This window comes from Ambystoma mexicanum, chromosome 5p (assembly GCF_040938575.1).
Source record: "Ambystoma mexicanum isolate Mex_15411 chromosome 5p, UKY_AmexF1_1, whole genome shotgun sequence".
NCBI classification, from domain to species: Eukaryota; Metazoa; Chordata; class Amphibia; order Caudata; family Ambystomatidae; genus Ambystoma; species Ambystoma mexicanum.
Window position 1 is genome coordinate 365,577,271 of NC_090930.1, and position 20,838 is coordinate 365,598,108.

A 20,838-nucleotide genomic window follows, 5' to 3' on the forward strand; every position below is an offset into this window, starting at 1 on the left:
AATGCAGCAGCAGACGCACATGCAAAGTATGCTGCATATTTTGGTGAGATATGGAACCCCCCAGAGCCAGAGAGAGGGAGAGGGAGGGGAATGGCTAAGGAGATGTTGATAAGAGAAGGGTACACCCATCTCCCAGCCACACAGATAATGGAGCTACAAGCAGCTGCACTAATGGCAGAAAAAGAAATATGGGTAAAAAGAGGATGCACAATGTCACCAACTGACGCACTATGGCACCAGGGTGACACTGGAAAGATTGTAATACCACTGGCAAGATTGAACACCGCCCTGAGCCAACTACACCACCCAGCCCACACAGGCAAGGAAGTAATTGCAGCACGAATTAGGGAAGACTGGTTCTGCCCCGAGTTAAATTCTCATGTGTCAAATTTTATCAGCAATTATCTCACATGTCAACAGTTTACGGCCGGTCACACTCTGAAGGTGATAAGAGGTACTATACCCCGGCCAGAGGGACCCTTCCGACATCTCCATATTGACTATGTTGATATGATCAACGTATGTCAAGGAAACAGGTATATGATTGTAGTAGTATGTCCATTCTCGAGGTGGATTGAAGCAGGGCCCTGTTCACACCCAGATGCATTCAGAGCAGCTAAATTCCTAGTGAGGGAGGTCTTCCCCAGGTGGGGAGTGTGCGAGGTACTGCGGTCAGATAATGGCCCACATTTCGCAAACGAAATGTTCCAGCACATCACATCCTTACTGAACATCAAGCATAAATTTGCACCACCCGCAGGCCAACGGTGTATGTGAACGCCTGAATGGCCTATTAAAGGAGGCAATTGCAAAAATACAGCAAACAACAAAGAAGAGTTGGTTGTATTGCCTTCCACTAGCCCTATTTGAGCTAAGGAATAGACCAGGTTCCGACCACCACCTCACCCCTCACGAGGTGGTTACCGGACGTCAAATGCGCCTTCCCCTAACGCCAACATCAAGAGCATTTACCGATCGCGAGAGTACTGCAAATGTCCTTGGTGATGAAATGTACCAATATGTGTCTTCTTTGATTACTAGTGTAGTGTTTGTGTCTCAACAGCTCGAGCGCACGCAGGGCGGGTCTAACAGCGATCAACAAGAAGACGCGGATAAAGAATTGGAAAAGGAAAGACTGTGCAAAGTTGCTAAAGGTGACCACGTACTACTTCGCAATTTCAACAGAAAGTGGAACAGCCCACGCTTCACTGGCCCCCATCTGGTAGAGGAGGTATCAACGAGAGCAGTAAAGCTACAGGACAAACGTACCTGGAACCACCTACACGACGTAAAGATCTACAAACTCCAGACCCGCCCCAGCGCCACCGACAGGGCCACTGGAAGAACAACAACAGCGTCACCAACGGAGAAAGAGACTTCTACCACAACTAACGGCCTAAGTGTCCCCATACCCTGCCACCCCTCAGATTCTCCAGAGACAACTACTAGAAAAGAAAGGGGTGATCCCCATACCGCCCACCCCATGGTTACACGATTAAAGAGTAAAGAGACTTCCGCCAGTTGAGCCCCGAACCCTCTGCCTATTGACCCCCCACCCACTATAGTAATAACTGAACTGAAGGACATTGTCTTGCACATATCCACATGTAAACACCTCAATGTTCTCTTTCTTTTCTCTTGCACATGCAGGTACAGCGTATTATTGTACTACTAAGAAAGTAGATAACTAACCAATTCACTGCCCAGGAGTAGATGGTACCCTCAGACGATAATTACCTGGAAGAATTGTCACACCAATTTGTATATGAAATAAAAAGGCCAACGTACCTGAAAAAAAAGGAGGGTACGTGTCTACTACACAGCATTCCTCTTGGCCATAGAACATTCAATGCCCCACCTCCAACCATACTTGCCTGCCCTAAGAGATAGATCGCTTAGATTGGCATGGGAACAGCTCTTCGCCTGGGCACTGAATGACTACTTGATAGGGAGAGCTTAAAAACGACAACTAACACTAATAACATGCATATTAAGAATTTTCAGGCGGGCAACTGTAACGTTGCAAGAATAAGCTGCCGGACTGCAGCAAGGTAAGAGCAAAATGCCGGTGAAATTAGCATCTGTAATAAAATTGATAGGGATTTTAATGATCACCGGGTTCTTGGCTGCCTCTGTATGGCAGTACAGCTATGCTATCGATATTATTGCTGTACCCAAACCTAATACACCCCCACCCCCAGCTGCAACAGGTGTTACGTCAGGTGGTACTAGTAAAATCCCACACAAGGAAAATAGAGTTAAACGCAGCACATACTCAGATAATAAAGGTATTGACAACTACATACAAGATTCAGCACACATCTCAAACAACATATGGTACCAACACATGACCCACATAGGTAAGCAGACAACAGAAGACAGCTGCTACGTTTGCTCATTAATCCCATACGCCATGAGCGCTTCTCGAACATTTGTTGCCACGGAGATAGATGAAAAAACAGCACGATGTATAATATACCTGGCACTGTTCCAGACGAAAGGAAGATTTCAAGGGACAGTGGTGCAACTGGTGTGGAAAACACGAGATACATATCCATATGAAAACAACTTCCTCAAGACTTATTTGAGTTACCATAAGAGCAGTTTACATCCTGAAGGATTCAGATACATAACAAGTGGTCTTGAAAAAGGAGAAACAAAGAAAGTAACACTACAGTAGCTACCATGTGATTGGTACGCCACTGAAGTCCCTGGTAAAAACGGATGTTGGGAAAGACCACTGGTGATAATAACAGGGAAGGTGTACATGAACAACAAATGGGTGATAGGAGTGGTTGGCAGCAACATGGTAACAAGAGAAAATATTTCAACTATTGATGGACACAACCATAGATGTTGGATGACTTGGGTCAAGTACGTACCCATGCTCACGTGGATGGAGAAGGATGAAGACCCAATAACAATACTGCCGCTAACTGCGCCTAAGGTATGCTACCAACATAAAGGGGAGGTGGACATAGGATACAACACCAACTGTGAAAGCGTGATGGAGCTACCTGAGGGGGGAGCAGGAACAGCAGTAGTAATGGACCATTACTGGGCCTGTGGAGACAAGGCGTACCACACACTGCCCCCTTTGTGGAATGGTGTATGCACAATAGTACACGTTAATGTACCATCACTAGTGGTGCCCCAGAAACATGTGAATATGGCGAATTTCCCCAAAATGGATGAAGGGAACAAAAGGAAAAAGAGATCTGCATGGCCTCGGAAATGCCCAGAGAACCAACGCAACGGCAACAACACTGTCCTCAACAGAAGGAAAAGACAAGGAGAACCTCTGACAGGAAATTACCTGTGGGGAAGGTCGGAAACAACACTCACCTCAATCCCGCCAGAACACAGACTATTCAGCAGAGCAGCAATGTTCTTCTCCTCGATAATACATCCAGGACTACAGGCTTACGCAAACGCAAAATGGCTCCAGATAACTAGATGGGAACTAATGATGACTATTAATTCTACGGTAAATGGATTCAACGCAATAAAAGAGGAACTGCGAGCTGTGAGGATGGTAGCACTTCAGAACAGATATGTACTGGACCTCCTCACAGCAATGGAAGGTTGAGTTTGCGCTAAGATAGGACAATCATGCTGCACATTCACCCCTGCCAACGATCCAGACAATGGTACACTGACAGAAGCAGTTTTACAATTGGCCCAGATGCACTCAAAAATGATGGATGAAAGTAAAGGTGTGAAAAAGGACGAGAGCTGGTTTTCAATATTATGGTCATGGATGCCATCTTGGCTGTCAGATGGACTGAAGATTATAGTTGGATGTACTATTTTGGCTGGAGCTACACTGATCATAATAAGATTTTGGAAGGCCCGGAAGGCACGCACCACAGACGAGATGATCGAAATGGTTGGTATGCACCTCTTGATGCCAACAGATGACGGCAAACACACAGGCACAATTATAAAAGAGAGAGAGAAGTTGCGTAACCAGATCATCACCAACCACCTGGACCCACCATCTGTGAAGCTCGAGAACCCAAGAAACCCAAGGAGCTACATAGGGAAATGTGTATACTGCACTCCTGGAGAAACCTGTGCATATATGTATTGGTCATTTTAAGACCATGTTAACCACTATGGACATTTGGGAGGAATAACTAAAATATGGAGAGTAAGAGGAGATAAAGAAAAGGATATGATTGTGGTCGAGAAGTCGACCAGAGGGGGGACTGAAGTGGGAGAATGGAAGAACAGGCTCCCGCCCTTCCCCCCTCGTGCTTGGCATAGAGGATCACGGCCTAGACACCCGCCACGAGAGGAGTTTGCCTATCTACCAGACGACCAAATACCCTGGTACAGGAATATACGGATGTGCCCACCTACCTGCCCAGCAGCCCGCCCTGCCCATGCCGACACCTGCGGCATGGATCAACTCGACTAAACCTACACGTCGTTAGAGATGCCATGACGACCTAGCCAACGGTCAGCACACCTGTGCAAACATGCGCACCGGACACTCCCACACCAATCCACACGAAGAACATACTCAGTGCTATGACGTAGGCGACAGACATACCCACGGACGTGCATCTTTATTATTTTCCATATAGGCTCTCAAAATGCAGAAACGCAAGACGCATAATGAACTTATCTATAAAGGCTTGCTCACTCTTCTTATAAGAACCATGTACCATAATGAAGAATATAACGGAGACACGATACTGAGGATAGAGCAATATGATACCGTAACCTAAAGCGCTCTGCATCAAACGGTTCCACCTATGCACCAGGCCCAAGTAGGCCGCAAGCAAAAGCTTCCATGAACATTGAATGAGCAAGAGCTCGGTTGCTGACCCTGCAGAAAGAGCCCGGCGAAAGCACACCGCCAAGGGCACGATGTTGCAATCTTGCACGCCGACGCCAAGGTCGCACCTGCAAGATAAACCAGGCACACAGTAGGACAAACAATATTAATTGTGCTGAATCCTGCCTCAAACACGGTCCCACCTCACATGACAAAGCCAAACCTGACAGGATGCCAAGCCCAGGAGGAAGGAGACGCCTGAATCCCACGTTTCAAGACACAGGCAGATACAATTAAAAGGCTCATTGGACATCTGCAGCAGTGGGAGTAGTCGACCTCCCAACATATGAATAAATCCTCACATTGTTTACACCTACCCATAGTAAAACATTGTTGCAAATGACAGGTGCACCGCGAGCTGGGAACAGCGATAGTCCCAGACTGGGAGGCTCGCGAGCGGACCAATCAGAACATGGGGCTCTTATCACTGACGCCATTAACATTGACCAATCCTCAGAGGTCTTCATGTAACAATTTTCATGTATCAAATTGAAGGGACAGCCCAAGTATATCACCTGAATAACCCTCAACCACTAATACCGTTCTCTATATGTATGCTATACTAACCCTACCACTCGAGTAACCAATCCAGAGTGGAAATAGGTTTTTTGCTAAACTTTCTAAGGTGACGCAAGTAGCACGTCATACTAAGGTAAAAAGGGCCTGCGAGCCCCACGATTGTGTGTGTGTCAGGACGGATGCGTACGATCCTTGACCCATCCCTGCCGTTTTGTCTAATAAACAGCAGAGTCACCTTGCTTCTTGCGTGTGTCTCATACTCTATCTCTTTTGGGATATACTGGAGGAGTTGGGGCCTCCCTGCCCGGAGGTCTACGGACGGCCCGGCCGACCCCGGCAGAATTTCCCCCCGACAGTGGCACACTAAAAATGAAAATGTGGTGTTCCTGAAAGGCAAGCCTGAGGTCTCTCTAGTGATTAAACGAACAATCTAAACAAAAATAAGGGGTTCTGGAAATTGGGGCCACAAATAAAACAAACAAATTATGCTCACCAAAATACCACCAATCACGAATACCAACCACGCATGTCTGTGTGCTGAAATAATGCATGTCCACTGTATTATTGTTGTACATGGCCCAATCTGAATACAAGGAGTGATTGTTGCTAAATTATTTTTCGGCGGTAAGAAAATACCGCCAGGCCCCAAATCTACACAAAATACCCAACAGAGCCTAAATTAATGTTCATAACAAAACTGGCTGAGCTGTGGATGTCAGCAGTTTATGTGAAATGGGATTTAAAGCCACTAAAATCGAAACGTTTAAAATAAATGAGTGACCTACTTTTGAGTGTCACATAGGTTGCAACTGCTTAAATGTCATGGTTTCGAACTTAGAATCAGTGTTCTAGCTGCATGTGTAAAAATTGTAAGTTTGATTTGAATGAAGAAAAATGGGAACAAAAGTGACCTTTGGCTGAAGCCTGGCTTAAGGAGATTGAATTCTGCCCGGCAACTACCCCCGACAGGAGTTGAAACTTTCCCCACAACTGCATTCACAGGCCTGGCCTGCCTTCTGCTGCCCCACCAAAAGGAGATTACATCTCTCTGATTGAATCAGGGGTGGGGTACCTAGGACTGCAGGGAAACAGAACAATGAGCTTCCCTTTGCTCCAAACAATTGCTAAATCAAGGGGTTGTAAATGGCTTCCTTTTGGAAGGAACTGGGAGGGGCACTGCCTCTGTGAGCCAGCTAAGCTTGGAGGAAGTGGACAAACCAGAAATTCCCACATGTGCTTGGGGAAACCACACCCCTCTGGGCCAGAGCATAGTTTTAAAAAGATGGATAATTCATAGTACACAAATTGTCAAAATTATATAAATAATATCATTATTCCTGTGATTTTTCTGTGCACATTTTAAGAGGTGTTAGGACTCTGTGGTATGTTCTGGGGGTAGTAGCGGAAAATAGGGTATTACTCCAAATGTCTGTATGTTAAAAATCTGACACTTCATCATCTGATGCCCATATTCCTTGCACATATTTGTGCAAATTCTGGAAAAGTTTAGAGGTTGTGTTCTGGATGAAAAGGGCAGAATTCTGTCAGAAGTGAACACAACATCTTACAAAGACAGGGATCGGATAGTTTGGTGCTACAGAAAATATGTTAACTGGTCATATAATATTAGAAAAATTGTACATAGATACATATGCATTTAAGTCAAGAATAGATTTGTGTGCAAAGTGATAAGGAGAGTGTTCTTTCTGTATGCCATAAAAATGATGTCTCATGACATGGGATGACTCACAGCTCAGTTCCCCAGTCAGAGGACAGAAAATCCTCTAACCTATCAGGATCCTTAGAGGGTTGGGCATAGAAAGTCAGCCTCCCCACTCATTTTCAAAAGACATAAATAAGATCCACTGAGACCCAGGTAGAGACATTCACTTTCCACTTTCTTGCGAAGCTCTTTGACGGACGACATCCAAATTCAGGCACTATCAAGAGACCAGAACTTAGAAAACCAGACTCCAGACTCCAGAACTTTGAAGCAGAAGGCCTACTGCAATCTAAAAGTATTCTCAGCTGGCCTTACGATTTTGCAAACTGATTTACCCCAGACTTCCAAGGGGCACATCAGAATAAAACAGCCGGGCTGTGCTGTTTGATTCTAGCCAAGAACTTTTGCCTGAACCAGAGACCAGACCAGACCTCCTTGCAGTGCCAGAACTTTTGCCAGAACCAGAGATCCAGACCAGCAGAGCAGAGCTGACCCAGATAGCTGTGTCTTCAGAACCACCCGCCAGAAGTACAGTCTAAACCTGAACAGATCTGTGACGAGGCCCATTCCTTCCAAAATTAGGAGTGAGTATCCTGTGAACTGTGCAGAACCAATCTCTTAGTTTATAATAATCCTATTCAAACTATTTTAACCTGTCCAAACTGCATCATAGAAATAGTGTGTCCATTCTGTGATTTCAAACCTGTGAAAGTGTCATTTGTCCTTCTGAGCTTTACTTTAATTTGAGAAACTACCTCCACTAAATTGTCTGTATCTTTTGAACCATATGTGCTATGAACGAGATCTAACTTTCATTTTAAAGCTAAGATCCTCAGCTTTCCAAAACCGACTACTCACTCGGAAAAAGTGCCATGAATTGCAATTTGGCTCAGTTTTACCACATGTTAAAAATAGCTGTCTCTTACTTGCAACTGCTGAATTTCATTTTCAACCTGATAATCGCTCGTGTATCCTTGCTAGTGTTGACCTGAACTAATTCAAAAAAAGTAGCTGTCACCGACCCTGAATCTCCTATAGGGAATTCAAATCATTTTTAGCATATTTTTCACTTCATTGCAAATCACATTTAAACGTATTCTGCCTGTTTTAAAGCATACCAGTTGCTCTAAGCTTGCTAGGGGGGAACTGGAATTTGTATTGCATTTTGTTTGCATTCCTGAAAACTGTGTGCTCTCTTTTCCATCTCTGTATATTGCATGGGGGGAGTGAAATGTCACAAGGAAAAGTGATCATATTATCTCTTGTTGAAACCATATCAGTTTATTTCTGTGCTGCATTCTTTCCATCATTGCTTTTCCTTGAAACATTAAAAGTATTCTCTGCTACCTTATCCTTTCTATTCTAACTCCTGACTGATTGAAAAGAGTGTGCGATTGTAACATTACCCATTGTTGATCAACATTATATTCATAAGTGTGCTATCAAATATCCATTTATTCATAAAAGTGTGATATATATATATTGTTTTATTTTTCAAATAAATCTTTTAATTTGCAAAACAAACCTACTTCTTGGCTCAGTGATGTCAGGGGGATTCAAAGAGAGGAGAGTTATACAAGGGTTTATCATCCAGATCTATGAACTTGTCATAAACATATATAAATAAGGGCTTCCCTTGGGCATCCCAGACTAGGCATTGACTTAGCTGGAGTGCTGAATTGAAGTCACTTAACAACATCTCAGAGAAGACTGTCTAAGATCACACCTGTGATCCCTCCATCCGCTGAGGCTGAGTGTGTGGAACAACCTTGTGTGGTTGAATCAGCTGCTGAGGAATCAGAGCTGGAAGAGGACCTTGGTCCTGTTGGAGATCTGGATCCTTCAGACCATAGTGAGCTGCAGTATTTACTGGCAGAAGGTGGACCCTGTAGGGCAGACATCAGCAGAGGTCAAAGAGAGTGTCCTACTCTTGAAGGTCTTCACCAACAGGCAGCTTCTCAGCTGGATGGGCAAGAAGCAGGGAAGCATAGGCTGCACTGGAAAGATGGCCTCTTCTACAGTGAACTGACTGAGTCTATCAAAGGGGACTACAGAAGACTTGTAGTGCCTCTTGAAAGCAGACTCCAGTTCCTACAGTTAGCCCATGAGATACCTTTGGCTGGTCACTTAAGTTTTAAGAAGACCAAGGAAAGGTTCCCTTTATATTTCAACTGGCCTAATTTGGGGTCTGATGTAGATAAGTTCTGTATGAGCTGTCACACTTGCCAAACCTCTGGTAAGAGTGGAGCCAGGAATTTGGCACCATTGGTACCTCTCTCTGTGGTGGGAGTCCCCTTTGAGAGGGTAGGAATCAATATAGTTGGTCCCTTAGACCCTCCAACATCTTCAGGAAACAGGTTTATCCTGGTTGTAGTAGACCATGCTACTGGGTATCCTGAAGCCATACCTATGAGAACTGTTACAGCTCAGGCTGTGGCTAAGGCCATACTTGGTACTTTTACCAGGGTAGGTTTTCCTAAGGAAGTGATCTCTGACAGGGGATCCAATTCTATGTCCCACTACATGCAGGCCATGTGGAAAAACTGTGGAGTAACTTACAAGTTCTCAACTGCCTTCCATCCTCAGACAAATGGATTGGTGGAGAGGTTCAACTGTACAATGAAGAGCACGATAGGTGCTTTAGAGGAAACCCTTAGAAGAAAGTGGGACCTTCTACTTTATGCCTTCTATTTGCATATAGAGAAGTCCCTCAAGAGGGAGTTGGATTTAGTCCCTTTGAACTTCTTTATGACCATACAGTTACAGGCCCCTTGGCCCTGATTAAGGAGGGGTTAGAGAGTGCTCCTTCCCCCAAGCCAGTGAGAGTCATTGATTATGTGATAGGTCTCCAGAGGAGAATGTCACACATGATGGCAGAAGCATCAGATAACTTGAAAGTGGGTCAGGCTCTGGTGAAGCATTGGCATGACCAGAATGCCCACATGGTTGAGTTTTCTCAAGACCAGCTAGTTCTAGTTATGGTACCTAAAAGGCAGATCCAGGACAAGTGGATAGGACCCTTCAAGGTTGTGGGTAAACTTGGAGAGGTCAACTAGCTGGTGACTTAGGCAATCCTAAGGAGGCTCCCAGAGTATTTCACACCAACTGTCTAAAAGCTTATGTCTCAAGACCAGAAGTAGGAGCCTTGCTTCTAGCTTCAGCTCAAGATAAGGAGGAGAGTGAACCTCTACCTAAACTACCCAGAGGCTAGCCTTTAGATGAGAAGATAGGAGTTCATCTATCTTCTAAATGGACACCTGAACAAGAGGAGGAGTGCAAGTTTCTGTTAAATCAGTTTGCCTCCCTATTTTCACTATCACCAGGATTGACCCTTTGGGGCCAGCATGATATTCAAACTGGTGACTGCTTACCTGTTAAAAGCAGAGGTTATAGGATGTCAGATCATGTAAGATCCCACATAAATGGGGTAGGTCAACAAGATACTTCAACTCGGGGTAATAGAGCCCTCTACCAATCCATGGTCTAGTCCAGTTGTTCTAGTACCAAACGCAGGATTCAAGGAGTTGAGATTCTGTGTGGACTATAGAGCTCTTAATATAGTCACCAAGACTGATGCCCACCCTTTCGCAAGGACAGATGAACTGGTGGATAAACCTGGTTCAGCCAAGTACCTCAGTACATTACCTCAGTACATTTGACTGTTTGTGGAACTCAAACAGTCAGAGGAGCACTTGATTCAAATAAGTATACGTTTTCCAAATACCTTTCTTGAAAATGTGCATTCTTTGACACTTTACAGACATTAATTGATATGGATCTCTTAAAGGTAGTATGTCTATGTTATTCACTGCTGGGAGCAAGAACCTATCTGCACATTATAACTTATTGTAAATAACACAACTATTTTAGGTATATTTCATTCAACTGCTTGAACTGTTTTTCACCAGTGTACTAGAAGCTGAACACTAGATTTGTCTTATGAAAACCAATTCTACCTTTGATGATATGTATCAATTACTCGAAGATATCTTACATTAGATTAACTAAGAGGCTTTATATTAAAGACAACGATAGCATGTGGCTATGCATTATAAGGAACAACATATTTTCCATAATTCGTAAAATGGTTACTGCAAGTCAACTTGAAGTTCCATGACCTTTTAAAGGAATCCAGTCCTTGATGTTGATTGGCTACATAAAACCTAACCCCTCAAAGACCAGATTTGTCCTAATCAGTCACCCAATAAACAACAACTTGTCCAACAATGGATCAATGATGTGTACTTAGAAGTTGTTGATCTGCAACTGTTGGATTCTGCAACATTTTTATGCTCAAACACTGACAGCATTTTATCCATCCAGAAACACAAAGTCAAGAAGGACCAAATAGCCTGGCTCCAAATCTCTGTCCTTCTCAAAATCAAACCATTCATCCCTTCGCAGTACTTCTGGATCATAACCTCAACTCACAGTACTGTGCTACTGTTAAAAGATACCAGCTGAAACACTGGCTACCCAGACGCTGTACAGCTCTCCCATGCTCTTGAGCTAGGTCCACACAACTACTTGTACACCCCAGAACTCAGTGAACTTTGCAAAACCAAATGCCTGGCTGAAGCCAACTGGAATACAAATGCATTCAACATCACATAAAAATCGTTCATCTACAATCAGAGAAATGCCAATGCTAAATCCAACACCAGTGAGAGTTTCACAATCCTGAGGGAATTAGAAACCCCAGTTACTCCCCCTCCCACCATTGTCAAAGATGAGGCCTGGTGCACCAAAATCCAACCAGCAGTGTTGGAGAAGATTGAGACCCTACATAAAATATAAAATAATCTGCCAGGAGCTACCAATGATCATATCTACTGCTACCTCCCTGTCCACGTCAGATCCAGTGTCTACACCTGAGACTAACCATACCCCGCTGTTTCACTTCACCAACCTCACCCATTCTGAAGTGGCATCGATTTACAAAAGTCTGAAAACCTCCAGATGCTAAGGCCTTGCACCCATTATAAAGGACTGTATTGACAAACTGATCACTTTCATTACTAAATTCATCAATGCCTCCTTTTCATCTGTCCTAGTGCCAGACAACCTCAAACAAGCATGGGTGCTCCCTCTGATCAAAAAGTCCTCACATGATCCGGCAGTCCTTAACAACTATCGAACCATCAACACTGTCCTTTTTCACTTAAAAATTCTGGAAAGAGCAGCATATATACAGATTAAAACATTTCTGGAAAACCACCATATCATGGGCATACAACAATCGGTATTCTGACCAGGTCACAGTATGCAATCTGTCCCACTTTACCTAAAAAAAATGATGGGTGAGATCAGAGATCAGGGAAACTCTGCCCTCATCCTGCTCTTGGATCTCCCAGCTGTATTCGATCTGGTCAGACACCATCTCCTGTGCCAGCACTTGACCACTGCAGCATGCTTCTCGCTGGAAGCCACCGCGTGGGTGGTCTCCTTCTTGAGGACAGATCCATGAGAGTGTTTGCTGAGAACCACAGTGCCCCACCTGCCCCTATACCTTGCAGAGTTCCCCCAGGTTTCTGTGTGTCCTCCACAGTCTACAACATATTCACAAGACCCCTTTTCAACCTTCTCAATTTCATTGGTATCTCCTACACTGACTATGCCAATGACACCCAAGTCATTCTACCCCTCTCTGGCAACTACCTTGAAGACACCTGTGGGCTAAACAATGTCTACTCTATAATACAGGCATGGATGGCCACTCCCCACCTCTATCTTAATGATGAGAAGACAAACCTCCTTGAGGTGGGGCCGCCGGCTACAATCAAGAACTTTGATACCCAATACAGCTCTTTCTGCATTGACAGCATCCAAATCCCTGTTTCACCCTCAGTGAAAACCCTTGCAGGCCGATTCATGGAATAAATGTGCGCCGAAAATTCCGGCGCAGAGGGGCCTATACGTGCGCTGCGCCGAAAAATAGCGAAAAGCGCAGGGAAACCAGCGCACGTCGATTCATGGAAGTCCGTGCGTAAGAAAAGCATAGGACGTGCGCTGAAAAAGTGCGCGGCGCACGCCGGCGCACAGGTCAACCAACGGCGTGCGCCACGGCCACTGCGCTATCACTCCGAGCGCAGCGCACAGCTCTAAAGTAGGCGGAACACAGGGCGGGACACTCGGAATGGGGAATAAAATGGGGCACAACACTCGGAATGGGGAAGAATGTAGGCGGCACGGGGAAGTACAGGAGGCAAGTGCGCGGAACGCCCACACGCTCTCCGGCAACACGTATTCATGGATTCGAACAGGGCAAAACAGCGCTCGATCAAACCAGCGCACAGGCCCAAAAACGTACGCCACAAGTAAGCAGGCGGTAGCGTCCCGACGCACTCAACGAAAGTGCGCCAAAACCTGCGCCAACAAATACCACCCACATACAGCAATGGGCCATACCGTGACCCCAAAGGACTAATGATGTGCAAAGGTGTACGCCATTTACACGGACACCCACTGTTCAAAAATTTGCGCGTGTGTGTACAACGGGTTGCGCGAGAAGTCACTCGCGCGATTGCCCTGGGTACGTGTATCCCGGGGTGCGGGGAAGTCCCACACGCGATTGCCCTGACAACGTCGATATCAGGGGTGCATGTGAAGTTCCACACGCGAAAAGCCAGGGTACGTTATTTACAGGGGTGCGCGGGAAGTTACACATGCGAAAAGCTAGGCTACGGGAATTCCAGGGGTGCGCGTGAAATCCTACACGCGAACAACTAGGGTACGTCATTTACAGGGGTGCGTGGGAAGTATCACACGCGAAAAGCTAGGCTATGGGAATTCCAGGGGTGCGCGTGAAATCCTACACGCGAAAAACTAGGGTACGTCATTTACAGGGTTGCGCGGGAAGTTTCACACGCGAAAAGCTAGGCTACGGGAATTCCAGGGGTGCGCGTGAAATCCTACACGTGAAAAACTAGGGTACGTCATTTACAGGGGTGCGCGGGAAGTTTCACACGCGAAAAGCTAGGCTACGGGAATTCCAGGGGTGCGCGTGAAATCCTACACGCGAAAAACTAGGGTACGTCATTTACAGGGGTGCGCGGGAAGTATCACACGCGAAAAGCTAGGCTACGGGAATTCCAGGGGTGCGCGTGAAATCCTACACGCGAAAAACTAGGGTACGTCATTTACAGGGGTGCGCGGGAAGTTTCACACGCGAAAAGCTAGGCTACGGGAATTCCAGGGGTGCGCGTGAAATCCTACACGCGAAAAACTAGGGTACGTCATTTACAGGGGTGCGCGGGAAGTTTCACACGCGAAAAGCTAGGCTACGGGAATTCCAGGGGTGCGCGTGAAATCCTACACGCGAAAAACTAGGGTACGTCATTTACAGGGGTGCGCGGGAAGTTTCACACGCGAAAAGCTAGGCTACGGGAATTCCAGGGGTGCGCGTGAAATCCTACACGCGAAAAACTAGGGTACGTCATTTACAGGGGTGCGCGGGAAGTATCACACGCGAAAAGCTAGGCTACGGGAATTCCAGGGGTGCGCGTGAAATCCTACACGCGAAAAACTAGGGTACGTCATTTACAGGGGTGCGCGGGAAGTTTCACACGCGAAAAGCTAGGCTACGGGAATTCCAGGGGTGCGCGTGAAATCCTACACGCGAAAAACTAGGGTACGTCATTTACAGGGGTGCGCGGGAAGTTTCACACGCGGCTCTGCTGGGTGGGTCCTCACAGGTGTTCCATTCACACCCTCCACGTCCCCTGCATGCAACCCACACCACAGGGGACTACCCTGCACACCTGCTCATGCCTCCCACCACCCCCACCCCCCCGCAGTCAGGGGCACCTGCCAGAAGGCTCCCACCCATGTCTACCACCCCCACCCCCCCCGTAGTCAGGGGCTCCTTCCAGCAGGCCCCCACCCATGTCTACCACCCCCCCCCGCAGTCAGGGGCACCTACCAGAAGGCCCCCACCCATGTACCATCCATGTCCACCTTCACCTGGGTCACAACCCCACACAATCATGACCGTAATGGACAGTCTGCCCTGCAAGAATTCCCAAACAACTATCCCATCCACCCACATATCAAACACAATGACATGTGACACACCCAATGTAAATCATATGAATGAACACATGTCTGTCACACACAGATGTTGCAAGTGAATGTCCAAACAACCCACATGTCATGCATGAAAGCAATGAGATGATACAACACATTGAAGGATCAAATGAAAATGTATTAAAAATAAACAAGGATGGTAAAAATAAAAAATAACAATAAACATGCAATGCAAACTAAATAATAAAAAAGCACAACCAAAAAAATCAGGAACACAAATTAACAAAAATTAAGTAAAATAGGGGTCCAAAATAAAAGTCCAAAATCAAATCCAAGTACAAATGAAAGAAGAAACACATTGCCTCATGTGAAAAAATCAAACACATATTAACATCCCTCAAACTATCAACATGATGATCCGGGTCCATGAGCCCTAATAAATGAAACCTAACTATTTACACTAAGTAAGAAATTGTCTATATACAAAAATGTGGTGCATTGTCCTTTGGCAACCAAATAATAACATTAAAACAAAGGAAACCTAACTACAACTAAACGACAGAACTATATACAAAGGCGGCGGGCAAGTCCTGCGGCTCACTGATCGTTGTTCCGGGCCAGGGCATCATCAAACTCCCGCTCGATGTCCCGGAGGCGGCCCCGTTCCACAGCCCCGAGGGTCCGCAGGGACGCCGATGTACCCACCTCCAACTCCCTGCGGATGGCCTCGAGGCACTCGGCCCGCCTCAGGGCCCTCCGCATGGAGCTCTCCGCCCTGACCATAGCGAGCCGCGCCTCTTCCGCCCGCCGCCGCTCCGCATCTATGGCATGGCCCAACTGCTGCCACACGGAAGACACTTGACGTCCAGGGTCCTCCTGCCCTCCGGCTGATGCCTGCCCCTCTGATGGTGATGGCCCCGAGCCATCAAGGCTCCCACCTTCTTCCTCCTGCTGCTGACGTGCTGGTGCCGGTGCCCTGACACCTGCTGCCTGCACATCCTCCATTGTTTGGGGTGCTGTTGTTGCGGTGGCCACCCCTGCTGGACTCACGACTCCCGACTGGGGCAGGGATGTGTCCTCCACCAGCTTGGCCCCATCGTCAGAGGCAGCTCCACAGGGCACCCAGGTGACAGGTGGGTAGGAAGATGGCACGGAGGACGACTGGCGCATAGGGGGTTCAGGTGAGGAGGGGGTCGGAACAAGGCCCAGTGTATGGAGGAACACAGCCTGGTCTCCCTGAGAATGGGTCCGGACGTGGGCAACCCTGCTGGTGCAAGATGATGCAGACACAGGACCGGGGACAGGATTACACACAGGCACCTCCGCGGCGGCCTGTGCTGCCTCCTGTCCCTGCCCCTGTGCTGCACCACTAGCACCAGTGGAATGCCCACCTCCAGACCCCATCTCAGTCCCTTGCACGGCCTCCTCCTCCACCAAACCCACCACCAACCTGGATGACTCCCTGCCATCTTCCGCCGCGGAACCCTGTGGGGTCTCAGCTGCCCCTTCTGCTGCCGAGGAGTCCAACTTCCTCCTGCGCCTCCTGGACCTCCCCTCGGCAGCTGCGACGTGGGACACAGCACCGGACTCCTCACTCCCCGACGAGATGACAACAGGGGAGGGGAGCCGGGCCTTGCGTCTCCGGCTGGCGGTGGCATCCCTGCTGCTGTGCTCCACAGCACCTTCTCCGCCCTCCACATCAGATGACGCTGCAGGCAGGGAGAGACAGGAGACAGGCATCAGGACACTGTACAATTGACTCACACACATAAAAGTTGTACAAGAGTGGCATTGTCATACTCCAGACCTGGCATCACAATCCCCAACACACTTGTCTCCTCAACGCACACACATGAGTCATTCAACAGCCATATTGCTACAGCCCGCTACATACATTCACATACAGCAGCATGAGCAGACAAAGGTGAGCCACACATCACATGATACACACGGACTCAAATACACATGCACACATGCAAAGCACACATCCAAGCATGTGTACCACTCCGCAAACTGTCAGTCATGAGATGAACATCCATGTCACATTTGCAATTCACTCTCCAACATGACAGTGTCACCTGCATCCATGTAGCAACACTGTTGCACCCTTCACAACTACACACACGCACACGCTGCAGACTAATGCACATGGAATCAACATCCATGTGTCACACCACAAGCATGTCAACTCACATGCACAGTCAAACACATGTGCCCACACACAAGCATTTGCACTGCAAGCACACACACACACACATGCACCATCCTTGTCTCACACATCACAGGCACACATGTGCTTGTCTCACAGCCCTGCACACACACATTTATACATGGCCACACAAAGACATGTGCAACATGCACACTCCTGGCACACCACCACACACACAGCTTACAATCAGTATGCATGTACACTCACCGCTCGACTCCAGACGGGTCTGCCTCCCAAGGACCTGGACATGGAGCGCTGGGGATATGCGTTCCAGGACCCAAAGTTCATCTTGCGACAAGTGGCCCCGCCGCCCCTTGGCATCCACTGCCTTCACGAGGCGCCGGGCCTTGTTCAGGGTCCTGGACCTGTAGTCCTCCCAGCGCTTCTTGACTTGATGGAATTCTCGGACTGCCACCCCCTCTGCGTTGATGGCAGTCACAATGTCCGTCCAGATCCTGGTCCGTCCTTCCTTGTCGAGGCGCATCCGTCCGTAGAGGGCATCATACTGCCCCAGGACTCGCTCCACCAGGACACCAACTTCGGTGGCACTGAAGCTAGTGCCCCTCTGCCTCCCTGGCCGGGGGTTGCCAGTCGTGCCAGATGTTGTGCTCCCTGACATGGCAACCCCAGAGGCAGGAGTGGGTGGCCAACTGGGTCCTGGGGCTGGGCTGTGGAGCGATGGTACGGCTGTCGGGAGTCTTTGGTTCCAGCAGGGGTGGTCACAGCAACTGCACCCCTGGCTGATGTGCAGGCAGCAAACAGCAGGGCACGTGGGCAGCAGGCAGTCAGGCAGCAGCAGATGGCAGGTGGGAGCGTGCTCGGGGCTTTGGGGGGCAGGATTCCGAGCTTAGGGGCAGGAGCGTGGTCTTCCGTGTGTGAACGCGTGGCCAGCTTGATACGGAGTGAATTGGCACGTGAAAATCATGCACGTCTGCGTGGAATCCGAGGAAAGGACGCGTAAGCACGTCAGCACGCGTACGCGATTTCATTGGTCCAAAGGGCCAGGCGCGTAAGCGCGCCTATGACGCACGGCCGTTTCCCAACCCGCATGATTGGTCTAAAGGGCCAGGCGCGTAAGCGCGCCTATGACGCACGGGTGTTTCCCAACCCACGTGAAAAAAATACACGTGCCGCGCGAGCGCGTCAGCACGCGTACCCGATTTCATTGGTCCAAAGGGCCAGGCGCGTAAGCGCGCCTATGACGCATGGGTGTTTCCCAACCCACGTGAAAAAAATACACGTGCCGCGCGAGCGTGTCAGCACGCGTACCCGATTTCATTGGTCCAAAGGGCCAGGCGCGTAAGCGCGCCTATGACGCACGGGTGTTTCCCAACCCACGTGAAAAAAATACACGTGCCGCGCGAGCGCGTCAGCACGCGTACCCGATTTCATTGGTCCAAAGGCACACAGCGAGTAATCGCATATTCAACTGCGCGCGTGAAAAACGCCCGGTTACCATTTACATCTGAATACAATTACAATATTAATAACGTACATTTAACCTGGTAAACCTCGAGCATGTAGTCACACACGCTCGGCCACGACACGTGCAAAATTGCAACAGGCAATACGGAAAGACGTACGCCTGCAGGAAGCAGGTGTACGTGACCCGGCACGTCTAAATATTCCCCTGAAAACATCCTACAAGCTCAGTGCAAAGATGAACATACCGTTCCTAGCAGCAGTGGCTGTGGGTTACCAAAGGAGGAGGAGGAGGAGAGTCAGGGCCAGAATTTTCTCACCCAGAACCAGCCTATTCGGGATGCCTGATGACCAGGTGTATGGGAGGTACAGGTTTCCAGCACACATCATACTGGACCTGGTCAGTGAGTGGGAGGATGAGCTCACATCACCCACCCTGTGCTCCCAAGCACTCAGCCCCCTGCAGAAGGTCCTGAATGTACTGCACTTCTTGGGCACTGGATCTTTTCAGCGGACAAGTGCCATAGTGGGTGGTGTGTCACAGGCCACGCAGTCACGCTGTCTACACCAGGTCTTGAACATCATCACTGCACGGCCATCAGTCCGCAGGCACATATATCTCCCCAGGACTCCTGCAGAAAGGCGGGCGTGCATCCAGGAATTCTATGGTGTGGCGCAATTCCCCAAAGTGCTTGGTGCAATTGACTGCACCCATGTGGCTCTACGTCCCCCCAGGGCAACAGAGCACATCTATAGAAACCGCAAGCACTGGCATTCCATCAACGTGCAAGTTGTATGCAATGCCAAGGGAATCATCACATCAGTATATGCCAACTATCCCGGGTCCACCCACGACAGCTTCATCTACAGAATGTCTACCCTAAGCCGGGACCTAGAGGCTGGCCGGCATGGAGATACATGGCTGCTTGGTGAGCATGAATGCCACTGCACATGCATGCATGTCAGATACAGGGTCATGTCACAAAACCACTAATGATACCCATCACCACCTCCGCAGGGGACAGTGCCTACCCTATCAGCCACCACATGATGACCCCAATCCGGAACCCCACCACGCCACCCGAGGTAAGGTACAACACAGCCCACATTGCAACACGGGGCATATTGGAGCGCACATTCGGAGTGCTGAAGTCACGCTTTCGCTCCCTTGACCGTTCTGGCGGGCAGCTGTTATATGCTCCCCCACTAGTGTGCAGGATCATAGTGGCAGCATGTGTCCTGCACAACGTTGCAACACGCCGGGGCCTGCCCGTGGACATGGTGGTGCCCCCACATCCACAACCACATGCACGGCCGCTGCGCATGGGAGGGGAAAGGGCACGGGGGGAGGCAGCCAGTACGCAACTGGTGGCCAACTTCTTCACCTAGGAATCACAGTGCTGGCTAGTGCACACTGCTCTGGCACATACCATCTGACGATCAATGGTGACACTACCTGACAATGTCACAAAATTTCTTGGCAATAAACTGTCAGAAACACATCAGCCTGAGATTGTTAACATGGAAGTGTCACTATGTGTGCACCCCTACCTACACATACACCAGCAATGCATAACTATGAAAAGACACAACTCCATTCATCAAAAATGCATTGGCACAGGCGAATTGCTACATTACAACATTGCCATGTCATCCAATCCCTTCACAGTCCCGCCACAGAGGACACCATGTCATGGTATGTGAGAGCAAACAAACTGACCCTCACAACATGACACCGGTGTCACAAATAGCAGTGCCCCAAATGGAACATAGCCGCACTTGAACAGCTAACCGTGACGGAGGCACTACTACACACCTGTGTGAGAGTCATTTCAATCAAATTACACACCAACCCACCCTGAAGCCCACCAAAACAAGACACAATGCATGTAATCAATGGTAGTCTCAATACCTGATTGTGCTGGTATGTCCTCATCGTCCAGATGTACAGTGATGGCGCCACGCAAAAGTGTCACTGCACATCTACCGACATGTAGTCTGACTCCAGAGAGTATGCCCGTGTGAAGAACTGTGTGAAATACCTGCAAAACATGAGTAACATATGTAAGTTGAGGCACATATCAAACCATCATG